The sequence below is a fragment of the Parasteatoda tepidariorum genome, chromosome 4, assembly GCF_982258835.1.
Source record: "Parasteatoda tepidariorum strain Cologne lab strain chromosome 4, Ptep-v5.0, whole genome shotgun sequence".
Classification (NCBI taxonomy): domain Eukaryota; kingdom Metazoa; phylum Arthropoda; class Arachnida; order Araneae; family Theridiidae; genus Parasteatoda; species Parasteatoda tepidariorum.
The window spans coordinates 114885856-114909704 of NC_141758.1; the positions used below are offsets into that span (position 1 = coordinate 114885856).

General features: G+C 28.8%; 1 protein-coding gene and 1 pseudogene across 2 annotated transcripts in view; both read left to right on the top strand.

Annotated features, from left to right (window-relative positions):
* The window catches only part of LOC147812583 (uncharacterized), a 106615-nt gene that overhangs the window by 23852 nt on the left and 58914 nt on the right, over window positions 1-23849 (top strand). Inside the window, exons 5-10 of the mRNA XM_087162364.1 lie at window positions 1659-1706; window positions 11398-11707; window positions 13915-14040; window positions 15894-16048; window positions 17195-17346; window positions 20564-20770. The gene's annotated coding sequence lies outside the window, so the exon portion shown is untranslated. The remainder of the gene's footprint in view (window positions 1-1658; window positions 1707-11397; window positions 11708-13914; window positions 14041-15893; window positions 16049-17194; window positions 17347-20563; window positions 20771-23849) is intronic.
* The window catches only part of LOC147812584 (uncharacterized), a 45576-nt pseudogene continuing 33232 nt past the window's right edge, over window positions 11506-23849 (top strand). Inside the window, exons 1-3 of the transcript XR_015433420.1 lie at window positions 11506-11691; window positions 13915-14040; window positions 15894-16004. The product of XR_015433420.1 is annotated as an uncharacterized LOC147812584 (transcript). The remainder of the gene's footprint in view (window positions 11692-13914; window positions 14041-15893; window positions 16005-23849) is intronic.

Below are 23849 nucleotides of genomic sequence, written 5' to 3' on the forward strand. Positions count from 1 at the left end.
AATATTCATGACTATAGTGCTATTTTTCTTCGACTCAATCTCTTCATATTAATAAAATAGATTTATCAATTATTCTGTTAATTGATTAATAAAATTGAATATTAATTTCTGATATTAATTAATAACTTAATTTTTCAATTATTCATATAATTTAGTAATAAGTATATATATTGTTTCCTTAGTAAATAAGAGAAGTAGGTATTCTATAAATCATCTCGATAAAAATTAACATTCTGGCTCTTTTTTTTCTGAAGAATCTGGCTGAAAATAAATATTAAAAAAAAAAAAATTAAATACGTTTGGCAAAATTACTATATAAAAAGTCGCATCTGTTGGACCAAGATCCAAAAAAAGTGCATCATGATGAATGCGACATTAAATATACTAAATTACCAAAAAGAAACAAAAAAAAATTATTATTTAAAAAAAATCATTTGTAAAAATAAATAAATCGACATGATTGTACCAACTTTTTAAACTGTTTTGATATCAAGTTCGTAAAGTATTAACCTTTCATACAATAATTGCAAAAACAAATGCAACTAAAAGAATAAATTTTTCTGTAGAAACAATGAATTTGCATGAATAACATCCCATTCTGATTTCATTCAAATTTAGCAGCTCAAATGGACCACTTAAAAAAAAGAGAGAGAAAGTGAGATAACTCTGCATAGCTTTTGTTCTAATGATCGGATTTATGAAAACTAATAAGTTTCGGTCTTAACAGCTCAAAAGGGTGAACTCAAGAGCTAACTAATTAATGCTAACAATTGACTAATTAATATATATTATTAAATTATGTTATAGAATCGGAGACAATACATTCCCTCTGAACTTTTTTCAAATTTTCAGTGAATTTTTCAACAACTTTCATTAAATTTTACTAAGATTTTTTTTAAACTACTGTCTTAAAATGTTAAAAATGCAGACAATCAAACATAAAATTTTCTAAATTAAAATTTATTTTCACTAAGATTCAACTTTCTTGAAAATGAGATGATTATTTGAGTACAAAACATATAATTAATTTATAGGTATGTGCATGTATAATAAAGTACATTAGTTAAAAGCTTGTAAAAGTATAATTTATTTACGACTAATAATGAGAAATAAATTGCTTGTTTGATTTACTTATAATTTCCATCCAATCAGTTCTTAAAATTGAGCCTTTGGAGGGTATAAAAATAATTCACATTAGTAGTACAAATCTATAATAACAATATCTATTATAAAACTGCGCAGAATTGATGCAGTTTTAGTAGGTACCAAATAGACTAATAAAATACACTGTACCATTAGTATTTTTGCTACCTATTAAAACTACACCAATTACCATAATACCGGCAGTGCTTATTACCAAATTTAATGAAACATTGACGTTAATAAAAGTACCCTCTTGTGATTAATTATTTCTACTGTTTTCTGATTTCCATAACAGTAGACGGTTTTAGACTTTGTCCTAAGGGGAGTTCTTTATATAGACAAACTATAAGTTACTGTCTCGTTTTTCCCTGCTCTTATGATCTTTTGCACCGTGCACACTTACATTTTGTAAAATATAAGTATCATTAATTTTTTAATGAATTTTTTTATTGAATTTTATGGTTTGAAATGCCTATTAACATATTTATACATTATTTTATTTGCAATTTTTACAGAACAAGTTGCGGCCTTCTTTTCTGATAATGTGATACTCCATAATTCAGGTAAGAATTTTATTCTCATGTTCCATAAATTTTAAGACCTAAACCTGTTTCCATAGAAAATTCAATTTTAACTTCTCAATTAAGATTCAAAAACATTTTTAGTTTTTTTTCTAGTTACAGTAATACTATTTATACTATATAAAACCCTTAATAACTTTGCTAGTTATTTTTGTTAGCTTTCTCTCTCCGCTCAAAGCAACAGATTTCAGAACACGAAGAATATTTTCTTAAACTTTGATTCCAATAAACTTGAATTTTGATGAACACAATCTTTTTCATTTTCCTTAACTTAAAAAGAGCTTTTTTTTATCCAAATAGTTAGTGGAAAAATACCATCAAGAAAATTTTTCGCATTTATGCATGCGTGGCAATTTTCTTACTTTTAACAAAAGTAAAAAGTACGTATTTTTACATGCTGGTCATTAAATGTCCCCCTGTCCAATGCCCATCAAACAACAAGGGATATGCTTAAATAACTACAATTTGATCAGTTGTGAAAATCTCATTGAAAAAGCTTTTTCCGAATCTGTAGAATTGATTTAACTCCTACCCCTTTGTAAATTTTATTTTATAACCGTCGTTGGACATTCGACAAAATTTTAGGGATTTACGACTACTAATGTTCAACTCCGTAGCCTTGTCATTTTGAACTCAATCCAGAAGACAAGGGAATTGCTGGATCAAGTATTGGGAGAAATTTGCCTTCGTGAAGTATTTTTTGATTTAATTAACCCACATTTTCGTTTCATAGAGAGGAAAACACGAAAACCTCCCACGGTTAGACTGTCGGCAAGGGTCTAATCCATGATCCATCTACCACTGAGGATATTTTACGTCGTCACTGTGATCTGTGCGAGACGGATGCGAAATTCGTATTGATCAGCCATCGCTAGGGTTCGAACCCAACACTTTATCCCCAGAGCCACCACGACTCCCCTTTGTAAATTGGTGAGAACAAAGAAAAAATACATCCACAGAGGGCCAAGATGAGGAATCCTTATAATAAATACTAAGGAGACGTCTATTGTTTGACAACTATTTTAAAGCCATCAAACAATTTAAGATTGAGTACACCCCATTCTTTTCTGGAAAATAAAAACAGATGTGAGATGTATGTTTAAAGATGCATGTGGTTAATATCGTTACAGTTTGAAAATTTAAAAAAGAAAAATTTGGATTTTTATTTTATCCTGAAAAGTAAGAATGACTACGTAATCTTTTTCTAAACATTTATATAAATGCATTGAGTGTTACCCGATTTGTTTACATCCGTCAGATATGTTAAAAAATTTGCTACAACTGTACGTTTCTTAAAATATTAATACAACAGTAAAACAATTTTTTTTACAATTGCGCATGCCATATTCAGTTAAAAGTATTATAATTTTTGTTAATTTTTTACTATTAAGTTGAAAAAATATGAAAAAAACTTCGTACTGAAAAAACCTTTGGTTTAGTAGATTTGAAAACATTTTTTTTTAATTTTTTGTTAAAATAGATTTATTAAAATTGTGTTTGAAAATTTAATATAATACAAATATAAGTATTTTTTGAAATTAAAAATACTATTACATAATTTTTAAAATAATTTGATGCTAATTGCAATCTCTTCTGAAAATATTTTTATTTATCCTTGGAATTACTCCATGCATGTTGGGATTTTAATGCTTGGATTAGGTTCAAAAATTGCACTCCATCAAGCCTTTATGACAAATCAATTTTAAATATGGGCATTGGTAAATCAAAAATAAATGCAATTAAATAGTGTTGTTGTTCATTATTTTGCTGTTGAAATTATCTTAATGATAACAGCAACTAATGTTGAAATTTCAAATTTTTCGTTCTATGCATTGAAATTTCTTGTGAAAATATTAAGTAATTTAGTGTTTATTACATGCCAATGGCCCTGTTAATTAGGCTAAGAAGAATTTATTTTTGCTTCATTCATAACTTAATAGATTTCCAGCTTTATCGCTGTTATTTCTCTAGAAAGTTTAGCAAAAAATGCATCATCAAACTTTCATATTGGTTTTACATTTAGTCACCGAAATACTCTTCAAATTCTCTTTTTCTTAATGTTATATCTTGAATCGTATATTCAAAATTTGATTTCTCAAAAACTATTTGAGCGATTTTGTTCGATTTTTGTATTGAAATTTGATAAATTAAAGTTATCAAATTAGTTTATTGATTATTTAAAATTAGATACTTTAAAATTATGTAAGGTTTTTTTTATACCTCAGAAATCAAGTTTTTTTCGGTTATTACTTAATAAAATAATAAATATTTATCAGATATTATTTTTTAGCCTGAATTATCTTCCGATAATTAAATTTTATAGGTTAAGACATAAACTATTAAGATTGAGTCCTAAGAATCCAGAAAAAAATATCCGATCATTAGATCATACGTTATTCAGGATGTCCACTCTTTATTTTGCACATTGTATAAATTTAGAAAAATAGTAAAAACACTAGCTGTTGTTCTAATCGCTATTTTGATTTTTTTCGAAATTTTCTTTGCAATACAATTTAAACAACAGCGTTGAGCGCTTCAATATTTTTAAAAAAAAATTTCATAAGAAAGCTTAATTCTTTTTTTTTTTGGATGAATATCGCAATTAATATTTTTTACAATCGCTGTTTTATTTAATGATTAAAAAATGAACCAAAATAGGCAGTTATACTTCATTAGTAATTGCTATAATCCGTATTACCAAAATCAAATTATTAGTTTACAGATCAACCTGACTAAAATTTTTATCTTGCCCACAAAATAATATAACATAACAAGAGCAAACTGTTAAAGATTTTGTTCTTAAAATGACAAATTTGAATTTTGCCATCAAATGTTAAACCCAAAGGCAGTAAACCTCTTCTTCCACCACAAATAGTGTTTTCGAAATACTTGTCCATTTTAAGCATTAGTTAGTAGGGTAGCTATAAAAGTTGGCCTTTTCTAAAAAAGTCCAAGCGGATTTTCTTTAGGAAGCAGTCTTTTATTTTAAAAAAAAAGCTGACTTTTATTGGATAGTTTTAATTTTATTTTTATCTTATTTTTCTAAACCAATGTGTGTGGAGCCGTGATAGTTCAGGGCATAGAGCGTTTGCCTTCCAATGAGGTGATTCAATGAGGTGAAATCCCGATTGCTGGTCGATATTAATTCCGCATCCTTCTTGCATCGACGTATGTGCTGACGTAAAATATCCTCAGAGGTTGTAGGATCACGGGTTAGGGTCCCCTTGCAGTCAGATTAACCGTGGAGGGTTTTCGTGATTCTCTTCTCTTAATAACGCAAATGCGGGTTAGTTCCATCAAATTAGTCACCCAGGAAGACAAATTTCTCCCAATACTTGATCCAGGAGTGCCCTTGTCGTCTGGATTGGGTTCAAAATGACAAGGCTACGGAGTTGAACATTAGCAGTCTTGGGTTGGCGACTCAGCGACGGTTATAAATGAATGAATAAATAAACCTCTGTGTATAAACGTATTGTGCCTTGTATTTAAATTAAATTTATTGATTGCTGTTCAGTAAAAACTACAAATATATTTTTTTTTATATAATATAATACTTAATGATATCTAATGCTGCAGTTCGCAATAATACATGTTAAAATATTATGTTATAACAGATAATGTGACAGAAGCAATCACTATTTTACCCACTGCAAGTTGTATGAAGATTTAATAGATACTTTCATGGCTTCAAGCTGTAGAAGTTTAAATTTTAATTGAACTTGGTTTTTAAAAATATATGAATAATTTAAGTTTTTATTAAATTATAAATATCAAGTACGTGGTTCCAAAAAATCGGACCACTCTGAATAACTTTTTATCCATTTATCGGATTTTGATGTTCAAAGACGCAAACTAAATGTTTTCCAGGAGTGAGTTCAAACAAGGTAATTTGTGCGGACGATATTTTAAGTTCTAGATAATCTGTAGATTTTTCCATCGAATTTTAGATAGTTAGTTAAACGTTATGCCAGGAAAAAGTTTCGTATGCTAAGCACCAAAAAGGGGGAAAATATAGCTTAAATAAATTTAAATAAGTTTTTGATATCCAACTTCGAAAGGTTGAATTTTACTACTAAATTTAAGGCTGTAGTTCTATATCATTAGCAATATATATGTATATATATATATATATATATATATATATATATATATATATATATATATATATATATATATATATATATATATATATATATATATATATATATATAATCTTATACCAAATAATTACTGCAAAATAGCGTTTTGTTAAGTTTTAAAAATTCTGCAACTTTTTGAAGTGAAGTTTAACATTTGCCCACAAAGGCCTAGATTATATGAGAACATCGTAAGTTAAAATAGCCCTTAAAACTTTTTATCAGCCAGCTAGCTTAATTTTCTTTACCACAATAAGAAAAGAGTCCCGATGTCTCAGTGGGTCTGGAACTGAACTATCTTTGGGAAAAACGGTGTTTGGGCTGCTTCATGAAACCCATACAGATTCAGGTCGATTTCCATTCGATCGTCTGCGGAAATGGCGATCTGTGTTGAATGCTGACTAAATTGCCACTATCGTGCCATTGGTCTACGAAATAACTAACCATTAACCTCCATCCCCCCTCAGCCAAGAACAATTTTGTCTATAGCAGAAATACTTGCTTCTAACCTGCTTACATGCATTTTTGAAACCATAACAGCTTTTATAGCTGATTAAGCTTATTTTTTTAATCTGATTTTGTTTCAAACTGCTAAGTCATGTAATATTAATCTCATACATTGATCCGCCAAAAGTTTTCGTCAACGCACCCATAAAAAAAAAAGCTTTAGCAAGAAGTTTAAAGTAAGTTTTCTCCAGGAAAGCATAATTTTGATTTTTTCTCAATGCGTTTACCGATTCCTTTTGTTTTATAACCGGCATCAGGCAGCCGATCTATTTTTGAGTTAATGTCTACCAATGTCCAACTGCCTAGCCTTGTAACTTTGAGAACATCCCAGACGACAGGGGGAACTCTTTGATCAAGAGTATTGACATAAACTAGCCTTCGTGAAGGATTTTTCTTATGGAGTAGAATACAAGAAATGCGAAACATGAAAAGAAAAACCCCGAAAGCCTCTCATACTAAGTACAAGGGAGTTCGAACCCATCTACCAACAAGGATATTTTACGTCACCACAGTCGTCAGTAAAAGCCAGGAGTAGAATTCTTAACGATCAGCCACCTGTGGAATTTGAGCCAAGGTCACCCTTTTGGGAGGAAAAGCCCTCTATCCCCTGAATCAGCGAGACTTATTGTCTAAATGCATAATTTTATCCATTGTAGGTAGCAAGCTTCAACAAAAAAAAAAATTGATATCAATTGTTTTTACATTTACAAAATCCGAAACAAAGCGTAACCCATATTAATCGTTAGCTGCCTTTCTCTCACAAAAATATTTTCGTTAACTCATTGCTCAAACTAAAATTGTAGCCAAAGTAAGATCTGCAGAATTTTTGGCAAGTTATAATTTTGTCTCCAATCATCAGACTGTTGTGTGAAATGGTTTTCAACATGCCAAAAAAAAAATAGATTATGACTGAAACTAGCTTTACTTTTTTAACGATAACTAAAAGATTAAATTTTACCTCCAAACGCTGGTTTATAGTAGAAAAATTTAACCTGCGATAGACAACCTATTGCAACAAAAATATCGTTGTGGTTATTTTTTCCTAATTTTTCATAGATATTCCTTACATTTAAATACTATTATAACTGTTAAAACTGAATCAGTAATCTAACGAAGGAATTAGCTTAACTCACTTGCTATTTTCGTTAGCTCAGCAACAACAACAAATTATTGTTGAAACAATATTTAAAGAATTTTTACTACTAGTTATTTTCAAATAACTTATAAATGTATAACCTAAAATGGCACAGACGTCTGATGGATAACTATGATAGACGTAATATGGCTAAAATATGCGGTGGACCTTAGGAGACGTCTACGAAACAACTATCTAAAAACGTCTCTTAGAAGGATTCTCGTAGTCGAAATTTAGACGTAGGATTGAAGCGAAATGAATAACTTGATGAATAAACACATTTAATAACTCCTATTAACAATTTATACAATATGAGTTTTAGTTAAATTCAGCATCAAATATTTATGCGTACAGCAACAAAAAGAAAAAACTCGCCAAAAAGCAATTCTAAAATAAGGAATGAAAATGAATGTTAAAAATTGCTATCTTTTTTCTAGGTTCGCATAAACAATACTTATTTTTTACGTAAGTTCAAATGACTTGCTTTAGTTCATTTTATGTTCTCATGGCAACGATTGCTTTTGGTGTTCTAAAAGTTTAAATGTTTAAAGTAAGTTATGCTACTGAATCCAAGATTTTTTTGAATTAAATGTGATAAATAAGTAATTTACTGGAATAATTTATTTTAGGAGCATCATTTGAGCCAAAATACCGTTTCATGGAGTTATCTCCTTGAAATTAAGTTTGAAAAGTAAGTGTTTAGTATCTGTTGGTCTATATTTGTAGTGTACGTCTATATTTGTAGTATAAACTCGAACACAATATCAAAAATTATTTCCTAAAGCTTACAGTGATTTTGATAAAGAAGAGTCTAATGTATACAGTGATGACAATGATAATTTCAACGTTACCCTCACAAGGTTAGATCATTATAGGCTATCGTTAATCTATCAAAACTTTCTGTTTTTTCGAACGTTAAAAAAATGACCAAATCAAGTTATCGAATTTCTGATTATTTTACTTCAAGCTAGAATTTTGATTCAAACGTTAACAAATTTTGGAGCATTGTTATGACACTCGTCAAAAAGTAGTGAAACTGAGGTTTCGGTTGATTCATAATCTAAAAACCAAAAGTTTGAACTTTGTCTCCAAAATGTTAGCCTATTGTAGAAAATTATTAGCTCACCAAATATTTTCGTTTGCCTAAATATGGCCATTTCGTTAGTAAAAGAAAATTATGGCCATTTCTCAAATATACGGTGATGAATTTGAAATCATTGGCAGTTAAATTCCTTTAAAACGTCCATCTGTCCGTGATAAATGATATTGGTTCAATTAGATTATTAAATAAGAGCAATAGGAAACTAACACATATTCCTCGATTGAAAAAAACGAAGAAATATTTTGAAAAATTTTTAAATTTCAGTATTAGTATTTATTCGCTTTTAGCTTTATTACTTTCGCATGTCGTTCATAATTCATGCATTTGTCACCTCTGCGTTAAGCTGCTTGAAAATATTGATTCCCCAATATGGAGAGAAAAAAACTAATTTGTGCGAAACCATCTCATTTCAGTCAATAAGAACTAATCGTTTTAAATTTGTCTCGAAATTTATGCCCACTTTAAGATGTAAATTAATTTTTTAACTCGGCAAGTGATTCATTTGTCGTGTAGGAATGAACAGAAGAAAGAAACCGACAGTCAATGCTAAACAAGTAAACCTCCTTCATGAGAAAAACCAATTTGGCAGAGACAAGAAAATGACCTGACTGCGAAACATCAACTCAAAAAAGAAACTAAAAGAATACTTTGATAGAATTAGTGTTATGCAAAGAGTAAATCTAAAAGAGTCACCAAATAGTATGATTGATGATAAAGCTATCCATACACGATTGAAACTGAATCAGAAAAGATTTCGAGGAAAATTAAAACTCTTACAAATAAAGGTTAAGCTGAAAACATTAAGAACCATACGCAATTTTCATCATCGAGTCAAAGAGTACGAGTATAAGTGCAAAAGGGAAAAAATATAATAATTGAGGGTGTCTCTTGGCGAAATTGGGATCTTATGTTTAGCGCCATTCCTATTTGCGCGGAACACCGTGGTAACAGGAATGGCTGCCAAAGCATTATGATATTTCAGTAAAGTATTGGAAAATTTCAACAAAACATCGGATAAAGCTTGCAATGAACCCAATATAAGCAAAATTAATAAATCCAATAAAAAGGATTTTGAATCGAAACAAATATTAATGGAGTAGTCGCAGAAAGAAAAGGAAAAAAAACTCACTTCTTGATTAAGCTTAAATATTCTCAGATTTAGGTGCACAGAATTATCTAATAACAGTTAGATACTATCTAAATTTATCATGAATAGAATCTGTGTATCTCCATCGCCACATAAATTCGACGAAATACGAATCGAAAATAGCGTCTATAATACCGGAATAGCGGTGACATTTTTTTCTTAAATCCCTTTTTACGACTGCCCACATACCTTCGATCTTATTGACCAGATTCAAAAGTAACCTTACCAGCCGGTATCCAAAGTAGAACTAACGGACCTCTGAAATTACATACCGTTGAACATTTAAAAATAACGCTAAAATCTTAACCAATCAGAATCACGATTGGGTTTCAACATCGCCCAGCTTAGCGATCGACCGCGATCACAACTTGGCGAGAATCAAGGGGCACCCTCAAATATAGTCTGCCCAAAATTATTGTACTTGAAAATTGAAAAGCATTGGCGTTAAACGAATTTAATTGTAGAGAAAAGTGATTGTGTTCCTAAATAATATTTTTAAGTTATGTATATAAATAATTAAAAAGATTGTTGGATCTAATTTTGTGAAGTTTAAAACTGTTAAGTACTATTTTGTTTGGTTTCAAAACTAATCAAGATAAGATAAAACAAAGCATTTTGATTTTTTTAAAAAAAAGATCTAATTAGCTTCAGTCTTTAGAAATGGCTATATATTTGTAAATAGGTGTTTTCGTTGTTTATATTTCTTGTGAAGTTAAATTATAGTATTTATTTACATTCTAATCTTTTTTTTTAATATTTTAATTTGATATCTAAATTGAATATTTTAATTTGATATCTAATTTGATATCTGAATTGTTTACCAATGCTTACTGCTTGAGTCTAAAAATAATTTAGCAATTTTAAGTTTTAAAGTTTAATATTGTGCAGCAATTCTAGTTTTAAAAAAATCGTGTGTCGCATTTAATTTGATATTTAAAAAGTTTAGTTTAATGTGATATGTTTTAATTGGGTATACTATAGCCTACGTCACAGGTTGTGTTATTCCTACTAAATTTAAACCATGAACGGCATTTTCTGCGAGCCTAACTTCAAGCCACAAATAAACAAACGAAGTGTTTGATCGTTTAAATAGCTGCTCGCCAGATTTTATTGCATTATAAAGAAAAGTAATTGATATTCGATTTTTGATTAATAATTGATTTATGTGGATAGTGGCATTTATGTGGATAGTGGCATAGAATTTAGCATTGCGTCATGGTAAATGTTATTCCTACTAAGTGGAAGTAGTTGTGTTTCTTTTATATTATTCCCAATTGCATCATAATGCATTGATTTCAACCTAAATTTTGGAGAAGTAGTATGTACATAAATAAGTTCATAAATAACTGTTCCTTTGTTTTCTCTGGAGATGTTCTTCAAAGGGGAGAGGAGTTATTAAGTGTAAAACAAAATCTGGCTAACACAAGCATGAAATAAAAAAAACACTTAAAGAGATCACACAAAATAAAAGAACAAGAGAATTTATGGAGAGAGGTTTTGTATTTAAGATTCATACGAACAGGTTACATGTTTTTTCATTTATTTTGCTTACGGGTTTTTTTAAAAATATAATTTAGTTGATGTGTGTCTGGAATGAGTTGTTACAAAAAAGAGCTGTTTATTTAATGTAGTTTGTTTCGTTACAGTACCCGTACACGTCTTCCAAGATGCTTCAGTAACTGGAGCCCGCTAAGGTTCTTCTTCCTCAAGAGCGTCTTTTTAGAGGTGCTGTGAGTGCATCTTCATGAACGATAATGTTTACACCTTTTCGTACAGTGACTGTCACAGAACTGTTTGAGAGAGAAGATATTGGACGCATGGAATGGATGACGAGGTCCCTGGATTTTAAGGCAATTGAACACGAACAGCACTACAGCAGGATTGGGCAGCAATTTCTTAAGAGCTTCTCAGCAACCTGGTCCTCATCATCCTGCATAGATGTGATCATTACTAAAGGTTAGAATTTTATTGTCAATCCCGTGTAACATTGACGTTTTGGTCATTTGTATAATTATGTTTTTAGCTTAAGTAGGGTAAACCAACCAGTGAAGGAACACTACCCAGTGAAGGAACATTTCATATATATTGATTAAGAATAAGAATTTGAAAGTACTGCTTTAGATTGATTGGTAACAATAGCTTACTGCCAAACAATAGGAAGTCATCTAGCAATGTTTTGGATTACCTGGTCAAATAGACATCTCTGGAGAAATTTTTGAATTTGTTATTATCTCTGCAACACCTTATTTCTTCGAAAAAATTATAAGGAGAGTGTTTGTATTAATATGTTTGAAGTGGAATTAATTGCATGAAACAGTTTTATTTTTCTCACTGGGAAAAAGAGAATTCAAAATATAGTTATTGAAGTTACGTTTTATTTTTCATCATAGCATAATGAAATACTGAGATAAGGGGGTGTTCATTCACTGGATCACCAAACGATGAAAAACCAGTGAAGGAACAAGTGTTCCTTTACTGTTTTTTTTCTAAGTTAATGAAAATAAAAGATAAACTTTAATTTTCTTGTATCTTTAGTGATGTTCCGCATCAAAAGTATGTTAAAAATACGAAAAACAACTTCTAACCAGTGAGGGAACAGGCATGTTCCTTTATTGGGCATAGATTTCCTAGTGAATGAACAGTATGTGTTAATATGATGACACTTTAATTTTCCATTCATGATTACAAAAAAAAGTAAGCATTTTCCGAGTATTTATATGTTATAATTTCAAGCATAGGCTTGTTTTTAAATATTTGTATGGCTTATAAATTCATAAAGAGCATTAAAAAATAACCAAAATTAAGTGTTCCTTTACTGGGTGTTCATTCACTTTATCATTCATTCACTTCACTTTCCTTAATTTTTGCACACCAGTGTAATATAGTTTTATGAATACCGTAAATCATATAATTCAGATGTTGTAGAACGATGAGGCCAGTCCTATTGAAAGATAATTTTAGAATGGTCAGACTTAAACTAACCGGGAGAAAGCGAGAATATATCTTTTTTTTTAATTTCAAAATAAAATTCAAAAGAATAGAATCTCTTATTTAAAATAAATAATTAAGAAAATATGGCAGTGCATTAGAAAATTTCGTAACTCCGTAAAGTTTAGATTGAAAAAGTTTTATCCAATTTTTGACTAAAGCAACCTTCTAGCCAACTTTTGATGAATTTGGACAATTTTTGAAGCTATGTGTGTTTGTAAGACAACACTTCTTCAGGGGATAGCACTTCTTCTCCAATTGCAAGTCTTCGTTTACTTGAAGTTATATTTCCAATAAGTCATTGAATGCTTTTTTGAAAGTTTTTATGAAATGTTCAGCAACAGTTAAAAATGTGTACCTCACTAAAACATTAAACAGTGATGAATCTCACAGATTTTTGATAAACAACTTGAAAAAAACTTTTGATTAACAGCTTTTTTCGATAATTTAAGCTGAAAATTAAGAGGAAAGAAATTTTTAACGAAACAGTTTTCTTTTTCAAAATTTTTTCAATACCTTTTTTTTAAAAAAAAGGTTTTGAAAAAATAACTTTAAAATTCTTTAAAAAATTCATCAATTATACCTTCCAAAAAAAAAAGGGAAACTTATAAAAATTTAACCAGTTGGAAATTATCATGACAAAAGTAATCAGAATTAAACCTATGTATACAGATAATTTTACCTATGTAAAATTATTGTTTATACAGTGGTCAGTGTTTTTAAGCGATGATGGCTTATTATTATAAAAGGTGAAAGAGGGCATATGAAAGGATAGGTAGGTCAGGATGCCCTTCTAAAAAGGCGTAGGGGCGAACACTGTATACATAAAAGAATACTTCATGAACTAATAAATGACTTCCTCGTCCTTAAAATTTTGATGATCATTTGATTTTTATGTTTATTTATTTTTGAAACACAAATTTTACTGAATATGCTGAAATGTTTTAGTTTAAATAGAATTATTTATATTTAGCATTTATGCTTGTAAACGTGATCTATTCCATTAAAAAATATTTGAATATTTCTAAATTTATTGATATTGTAATTAAAAAGAACTATTTTATTTTTAGTTTAAATTTTATGTTTTTGTATTCTTGTGATAATACCGTATTTCCAATGCATTCTAACTTGCAAGCTAGGTTTTCTTAATTTTCTTCTTTTCTCTTTTTGCAAAGATTAACAGCGAAGAATATGGAGAAGCATTGGCTCTTGCTCAGACCTATAATTTAGATACTGATCTTGTGTACCAGTGTCAGTGGAGAAAAATGCCACCTACTGTTGAGACTATTCATGATTATTTGGTAAGACTGACATTATTTACCTTCAAATTGTTTCTGTATTTAACACATTATAAAGTATTTATCATTATGTTTTACAGGAATCGTCGTTGAACAATGAGTTTTTTTTAAATCTAGTTAGTATAAATCTAACATTTCAGTACTAGGTACTCTTCTAAGGATGTAGATCAGCTTTACCAAGATTATAGTTTTTTTTATAGAAATAATTTGAAATAAGTGATAATATAAGTAACTTAATTTTCTATTACTTATAAAAATACTTTAATTTAAATTTCATCTAATGGAAAAATAGTAAGTATTCCAAAAATATATTTTATAAGGAGTTTATAGCTAATATAAGTTTAATAAACAATTGTGATTTCTTAATGTGTACGTATTTATAGCTCTACTACAAATATATATATATATATATATATATATATATATATATATATATATATATATATATATATATATATATATATATATATATATATATAATAAATTTACGAGTGTAAATTTAAAGCTAAGTCATCAGATTTTTCTCTTTCAGAAAACTTATCGGTTAAAAAGTTTTAAAGAGCGCCGAAGAAAGTTTTTCATTGGATCATAACAGCTTGAGATTATGCTAAAAAATAGAATTAGTGATAAAATTAGATAGAATTACAAATCTAAAAATTAGACACTTCTAAAAAGTCTTAAAATAATACAGACCATGAACAACTGCATGTTCTCATAGTTTTTAAAATTGTTTAAGAAATGTAATTATAGAATGAGTTAAATTTTTTTTCAATCTTGTTAAATAATTCATTTGTATTCTACCATCCAAGGGAAAGAGACCCTTTTCTAAATTTTATGTTTTTTTATTTTTCAGATTTTTTAAAATTTTTCTGTTACCAGTGTAAACAAATTTTTTTTTATGTATGCTGTATCATTTTATTTATGATTCTAATACAATATTTTAAAAATACAATGCTTATATAAAAGAGTATAATTCTGGAAGATTGAAAAATATTTGAAATTAATTTATATTACCAGTATATGTTTTTTTAATATCATATTATTTATAAACATTGTTAAGGTTAAAGCTTCATTGTGTTAAAAATAATTTTCAAAAAAGTAGTTTATTCTTTATTTATTATTAAATAATTAGTGCTAAAACTTATTTGTTGCTTAAGTATTTAATATTTATGCTACTATGACGTTAATAAAAATTAATTATGCTTATTAAGCAATAACGCATTAAAATGTAGTTGATAATTAATTAACAATACTTAATAAGTAATGTTCAAGAGTAACATTTTCATCAAACTGATTCACATGAAGAACTCATTCTTTTATATACATTATCAATATAATACTTTGATATCAAATTTTTATATGTTTAATTGAACTGTAATGTCATTAAAAGTTTGATTGAGTTATAATAATTTAAAAATTTGGTATTTTTGTTCTTCGTTCTCTTGACTTTTCTTGATGCTTGCAATTTATAATGCATGATTAAATTTTAGATATTTAAAAAGAGGTTAATAAATACTTTATCATGTTTCAAAATTTGTTAGTTTTCCAAGTTTTTAATGAACAAGAACAGTGTATTGATAAACATATATTATTTAATATTATATTCTAACACTGTTATTGTTAATAAATTTAGGTTAAAGTCTTTTGCACTTTAAGTGATCTAAAAATTAATTTTTGTTGAGAATGTTAGATAATTTTATGAAAAATATATAGTTGCATCTCCTACAACAGTTTTTAAATTAAAAACGGTTTCTTTAAACGCAGATTTTTGGCATCAGTATTTTATTTCTCATTATTTATTCATCGTTGTTTTATTAATGTTTTCAAATTAACAGTTTCAATAACTGCATTTGTAGAGTAAAATCAAAAAGCGATCCTGGGTTCTCGATGGATGCCTAGAAAGAGTGTCGGAGAATTTTGAAGCTGCCAAAGAACTTATTGACTATGGTATGAGAAGAGGCACAGATGTAAAAGCACTCGTTGCCATTGGCTGAGGCGAGGATCAAGGCAGGTATTGATTGTACTTTAAATCACATAGTGTGTGACTTTTCTTTAGGGATTGCAAAATCTCAAAATATTAATTACCTTTCAATGAATGGCATAGTATGTTACTTTTATCTGGGATTTGTAAAATCTAAAAATAATTTATTTACCTTCCCATAAATTACTGTAGTATGTCACTTTTCTTTGGGGTTTGTAAAACCTAAAAATATTTACTTACCCTTCTTTAAATCACAGAGTATATCAATTTTCTCTGGGGTTTGTAAAATCTCAAAATATTTACTTACCTTTCTAAGTTTGTTAGTGTACAAAATACATACCCCAAAAGAAATTTTTACTTGTCTTAAGATGCATATTTTCCTGAGTGCTTACTAATAAAAACATTAGTTTTATAATTTTTTCAAACAAAAGGGTAAAAAAAAATTATATATATATATATATATATATATACAACCAAAGTTCAAATACAACTGCTTTTGTGTGCTTCCTTTCACATTTCAATTTTAACTTGTATATTTATTATTTTTTTATACACAGTGATTGACTGTTGTAATAAAAATAAGCACGACTAGCAGAATAAAAAGAGAAACTTTATAATTTCTCATTTATATAATTAAGTTGTTAAGCTAACATTTAGGTTTTATTATATGCAATAGATTTCTCTCCTTCTCTTTGTTACAGTTTATCCAGCATCTTTGCAATTTTTTGTCAAGTAGGAAGGGGTACTAATTCGGTATTACAGTTTGCACAATACCTGAATAAATGTTCCTGGTAGGCATATAAGTATAAAAAGACATAGGGATGTTCAGAAATTTTGCATAACTTGGGCAAGTCAGGCATTAAATTTTTTAGACCTCTCTTTTTTTTGGTTGATGTTTTTAAGAAAAGCATTTATTTTATATTTTATAATTGACATTAAATAACAAATCTATAGACGATCTAATAGACTTTTAATTTTGAAGCAAATTCAGAAGACAAGAGAACATTTGATTTAAACAGTTAGGCAAACACCCCTCATAAATCACTTATTGAGAAGCACACATATCACATTTGTTTATATCAATTGTATAAATAGCTTATTGTTATGAGTTAGATGAGAAAATTTCCCTTGCTGTTTGCTTTGTTGAATGTATTAAGTACATTTAAATATTTCTAGGTTTATCTTATAATTTAATGATGAGTTTGATAATGAATACATGCACCATTTTGCTTATAACATCAATTACGGTGCTGGTGAGATTTATGGGACGAGAAGGATAAAATAGCAGAAAAGAGAGCTGAGTTATTGAAAGAGGTTACTTTTACAAAGTAATTATAGCTCTTAACTCCTCATACTTTTCTTATAATAATTGATATATGATAACTGAGGCTTAGATTGATTAAAATGATGTAAGCTAGAATTGTTAGTAAGAATAATATTTAGATTATAGCTTATTGTAAATTATGTTGTTTATGGTAAAATTAATGTGAAAAAAGGGTTGTACAAATATATCATTGTATTGGCATAGTCAAGGAATTTGTTTTTACTTTCACAAGATTGTTGAAGTTTTCCTTTTTGTGTAACATTAGTTAATATCTACTAAAATTTTCATTATGAAGAAATTAGCATGTTTTAGTTAAAAATATTATTCATTTAAATTTTAAACAATTGTCATGTAATTAATGTTTTATAATATGCTGCTTTATTTAAATGTAAACCTTAAAGCTTAATTATGCCCAATTTTAAATAAATAAACTAGTTTTGTTTAAATCCATACAATTTTGTAACCATTTTAACGAAAACAATATAAAAAATTATCTAATCTATATTATTCCGAAGGTGTAGAAGTTATCATAGAGAAACATTGTTTGCACACAATTTCCAAAATTACTATAAAATAACATAAATTGATTAGATGAAGACCTCATAGGTTAAAAAGTGATTAATCCATTTTGCTCAAGTAATGTTCTGCAATTTCTGAACAATTAAGTTTTCCTTGCAGAAATATGTTATAATAAATATATATTTTAGGAAAATCTGCTTTATCTCTGAAAACTATTATGACTCTTTACAACAGGGTCCACACATAATCAGTTAGTAGCAAAATATGTGTTATTAATTTTCGGACTTAATCTGGAGCAGAAGCTTCTAAATTATGTTGACAGGCTATAACTGCTTATGAAGTAGCATTAGTTTTCTTTTATTTCTACACTTATTCTTAAATTTTTTCTCGCAATGTTTTGTCTCTTAAATTTATGTATTTCTAAAGAAGTAATGAGTTTCAAAGATTTTAAAGTGTCATTTAATGTTTGATAAAAATAAAATTGTATTGTTTTCATTTAGCATTCTTTCTCTCTTTGTAGTTTAAAGGCAATTAAACACATGTTTACATTATTCGACAAATTATTTCTGTTTTTTTAAACTAATATTTAAACTGATATATGTTATCATGTCTAGACCGTAATGCAAGAATAATCAATGTCAATATTTTAAAATTAAATAAACTAGGGATTTAAAATTCTTGAAGAAATCTTTTAATTAGCACTACAAAGTTGAATGATATAACTTTTCTAGTCTGACTTTTAAATTTGAATTGCTTGATTGTTCTTATCAAAAAAATTTAGCCCTTTTCTACTGAAAGACATTACATTTTGTCAAAATTTAATATTGATATATACTTTTGGGTGTAATTGTTAATTCAGTGTTATTGTTAGTTATACGACTGCTATGAAAATAGCGTAAGAAGTAATTAAGAAGAATTTGTACTCTTCACTTGCTATTCCCTTGTAAGATTTAGCTATATTTACAGTAGCTGAGTTATGTATATTTATTCTCTTCGAGAATAGAGGAATAAAGTAAAAAAAAAAATTTTTTACTGCGAAATTGTAAATGGCTAAAAATGTTTAACCACATTTTACAATAAATATTCCTCTATAATCTTTTGTTTTACCGATCACTTTCATTTTGAGCCTCTAAGCATCAATATTCCAATCAAAGCCATACGTATTTTTTCCTGCTTTACTTTGATAAATAATGCACAAACAATTCATTTCTTGAGAGAGTTTAAGAAAATGTAAAATTAACTCTCTGAAATAAAATAAAGCTCAAGTACGGAGCACAAAAAGTACACACCTTGAATATCTTATGATTATATAAAGATAGCATATTTCATAGAGAAAGGTTTAATCTGGGTATGTAACCTTTTGGTGTTTGTAATTTAAAATATTTTCAGCACTTATTGTTTAGAATATCTAAAGTATGCCCCTCAAGATAGCCACAGTGGCTCAGGGGATAGAGCGCTCACCTCCCAATGAGGTGAACCGGGTTTGAAACCCGGTAATGACTGGTCAATGCAAATTCTGCACCCGGCTCACACCGACCACCCGACCACAGTGCTGATGTGAAATATCCTCAGTGATAGATTGATCATGGGTTAGAGTCCCTTTGCTGTCAGGCTAACAGTGGGAGAATTTGTGGTTTTTCTCCTCATGTAATGCAAATTCAAGTTAATTCCATCGAAAAAAGTTCTGCAGGCAAATTTCTCCTAATACTTGATCCAGGAGTTCCCTTGTCTTCTGGATTGGGATCAAAATTACAAGGCTACGGAGTTGAACATTGGTAATTGCAAACCTAACATTTGATCCACGGTTCAACGCGGTAATAATGCAAGATTCTCTATGTTCTCAATCGATGTCATCTCTTATTCAAATTTTTTCATTCATCAAAATTTAACAACTATTAAGCCAATAATATTTTATCTTTGATTATGGATTAGGGTTATGTCAAAATTAACGATCGCCACAGAATGTCTAACTACTACAAATAGTGATTAAAACTTTAATTGCCAGTTGCCACCTTTTATTAAAAATGTGAAACATGTGCACTTTATTATTGGTTTTTTTGTTAAATAAATATGGAATTAATATGAATAATTCATAACACTTAGGAAATTATTTCATTTCACACTTGTTTTTTAAAATTTTTCTTCATTTTTCAATAGTAATATTTACCATATTTTGAGAGATGCTTTAAAAGAAATGCCTGATATTATTATTTATTCACAATTTTTAACCATTTAAAATTTTCTATTTTTGAAAATGTTTCTACTGTTAAAAATGCTACAACTGGCTGTTGCCAAAGTTTTCTAATTTTGATCTATACAATTTAACAACTCCTGAATATTTTATGCGCATGGGCCTCAAGAATTAAAAATTATATTGCCCTGCATATCCTAGGTTTGAAAAAAAATTTTTTTTTTATAAAATTGTAATTTTGAATTTTTTTCCATTTAGGTAGAAAATATAAGTCTAGGTATGTAAATATATTAGACTAGATAGTTCAATAAGAACACCATAAACCTAGGATTTACCTGACTCAGGAATACCACCTAGGATTCAATCAGAATACAATATCAATTAAGGGTGCTTCAAATTTTTAGCTAAAATTTGCTAGATGCTGCTGTGGTTTATTATTTTAATTAATGAATGTGAACATCGTCAAGCTTTTAACTTTGTTTAAGTTTTTTTTTTCTCTGGATAATTCTAGGTGGTGCTTTTGCAGCACAAATGATCCCGATCCCAATGTGGCCTGGAAGCGACCATTCAGTTTGCTTTTCACTCTAATTGGGAAACTGTAGCAACGCTTTTCACTTATATGTGAGCAGAAACATTGCCCCCACCGCTTGGGAATACTCAGTTATTTTCCTGAGACCACTTCACCTTCCGATTACCAGTCTCTGTTACCTCTTTACAAGTAAGTTCCCATTGTGAATGCCTCATAAATTTATAGATTAAATGTTTGTTAATGCAGTGTGCTATGTACGGTGTGCAATATAAAGAAGCAAGTACCTTAATAACATTTGATCTAACGGTTGGATTTTCATGCTCTAAGGAGCGATCTTAATCAAATCATTAAGATAATCTCTAAGAGGCTATCTAATTAAGATAGCATCTTAGTAAATGAAGATCCAATCATTAAGTCAGAAAATATTGAAGTGTTTGCTTTCTTAATATTGTTACTTTAGGAATGAAGCTGCAAATATTGGTCTAAGTTCCTTAAGAGAAGTAAAAATGACAAGTTAGTTCCTATTGTGGATGCTTCATAAATTTATAGATTAAATATTTATTAATTTGTTTGTTAATAGTGTGTTATATACAACTAGGAGGCTTCGCTCCCTGCTCGGTTTCGCTCGCCAACCCTCGGAACTGCTTTCGCAGTTCATTTCGGATTGCTTTGCAATCCGATGCTCGCTTTACTCGCTCATTGGATACGTTCTTAACGTCTAGCTTTTGTATACTTTTTTGAACAGTGAAGTTCCGAAAACTTTTCACAGTAGAAAATGCATTTCAATATTAATTTGAAATTGCAAGCAGTTCACATATTCTTCTTAATCACACTATTCTAAATTTCAGTTGTTGAGAAAAGTGACTGTTGTAAGTTTTGTTTTAAAGTCTTTTCCACCAGAGGGCTAAAACCATGTGTTGTAAAACAATATGAAATAGTACTGAACGCCGGATGTAAAGCATCGGCTTCGATGAAGATAATTTTGTGAGAAATTTTTTGATAATTCGATGAGAATTCACCCGATTAGACATATGATGCTCATTACGTGCTCTTGCGCGCCGAAGCCTGTCGATTAAAACGTATTAGCGTTTTATATAATATTCGCGATCGCAACGAACTATAGGGGGCGTTGTTGTATGAGACTAATACCTGCGATTTCTATATGAACAGTCATTCAGTTACTCTAGAGACGTCGTTAATGTAGTACGTAGCATTACAACGTTCCTTCTTTATTGCGGCTAATTAAATTTAAAAAAGAAAAATGCTTGATATTCTTTCTTATGCAAACGAAAACAAAATGGTATCTCTTTTTATTAGAGAAGGAATATCCAAAACACATCGAAAAAATATTTGTACATAAACAGAAAAAAATATGTATATTCTTATAACAGTTAAAACCTAATGCCCGAGAAATAGTACTACTAAATTTAATGATATAACATGAAAGGCCCATTTGAACTTTACATTCTATAGTTTTAAGAATCATATTACTTCAAAAATTAAAATGAACAAAAAGTATACATAAGCCTCATAATTTTATGAAATTTAATTTCGTAAACAAAGTTTTTTGACAACATTTTTTATCAAAAAATTTCAAGTTTCAATAAAAATCATTATTTAGAAACTAAGAAACGTAAAATGAAGAATGCTGACGAAACAAAAACAAAAAAACAATTCTTTTTTGTCGCCATTTTTAGTGCTACGAAAATTCATCTTTGGGATTTGCCAAAAACAAAACAAGATGCAATTTTATTTTTTCAGGAGGGAAATATTTTACCGAAAAAGCGAAAATGTACCAATTCCCACAACATGAAACTTTATCTTGGTAAAGGTACGTTTTGGAAATGTTATTTCACTTGGAATCTTATTTATCAGAGTTCATATGGCGATATGATTGTTTTGAATCTATGCTAAATTCTATATCGGCTCATTTTCCACCGAAATCCGATTGACTATTTTGATTTTAAATAAAGTGTTTTATTTTATGAATTGTCGCAAAAATTTTAAGTGTAGATTGGCGGCACTTAAAAACCGCCAAATCTGTAGCGGCGGTGGCGTTAATACGTAAGTACCGAATTTTTATTCCATACTTTTCTGAATCATATTACTTCAAACACTGGAATATACAAAAAGTATACTTAAACACATAATGTTATACCATTTAATTTTTCAAAAAAAGTATTTTGAGAACAATTTTTATCAAAAAATTATAAACTAAAAAACGGAAAATAACGAATTCTTAGGATGAAGAAACGATTTTAAGAATTCTTCACATTGAAATAAAAACTTTTATATTGTTTCTTTTTTTATTATTCTTACAGTTCTTAATCAGACGTAAAAAACCATTCTGTAGAGAACCATCATCAAATGAAAAAAAAATATTCACAAGCAAATTTTTTATTGTAAAAATCCTGATTTATCCACTTATCCACTTACCTGATTTATAATTCCAAAATGATAAGTTCCTTGTTTGAAAACTTTATTCTCAAATAATAGATACATAGTTTATCCCTTCATTACTTTTAGATAAAATACTACACAGCAAAATTTTATAATTGATATGAATTTGAATATGTAGCTAAAATCAAAATAGCTGAATTCTAGTTGAACTTATTCTTTCAAAACTAAAAAATACTTACCAAGAAAACGATTAAAATTAATTAAGAATCAGCACAAATGGCACTATTTCAAGTAACTTGGATAATTTTTTATTGTTGTTTTCCGAATTATATGGATACAGAAATATATACTATTCTATAACGAAGAAGAATATGTTATAACTATTACAATTCTGTATGTTCTGAATTCATATTTATTCACTGGAATGACGAAAGCAATGTTGACTTCACTTTAATCCGTAATGAATTGAAGACAGAAGAAATGCATTTTATCTTAATACACACATCTGTAACAGTATCCGAAATCGGAAGTCATCAGTTGCAAGTTTGTTGATAATAGAAATTAAAAATTATTGAGGAATTTTTCTTCAAATGTTTGGCGTGTTCTGTTCCTGAAAGATTTACTAATATTCTGGAGATTTTTTTTCAAGTTCTTCGGCCTTTTTCCTTAGGGAAATTTTGTTTCTTATTTGCTGCTAAAAAATGGCGTCTGATTCAGTCAATGATTTTGATGGAACTAAATGAAAACGTGATAAATTAATGTCTGATATTTACAGGCTCCCGCTAGACGGCGTACTCGAGCGTTGCGATCGCGAATAGATTAGCCATATGATGCTCACTACGTGCTCTTGTGCGCCGAAGCCCATCAA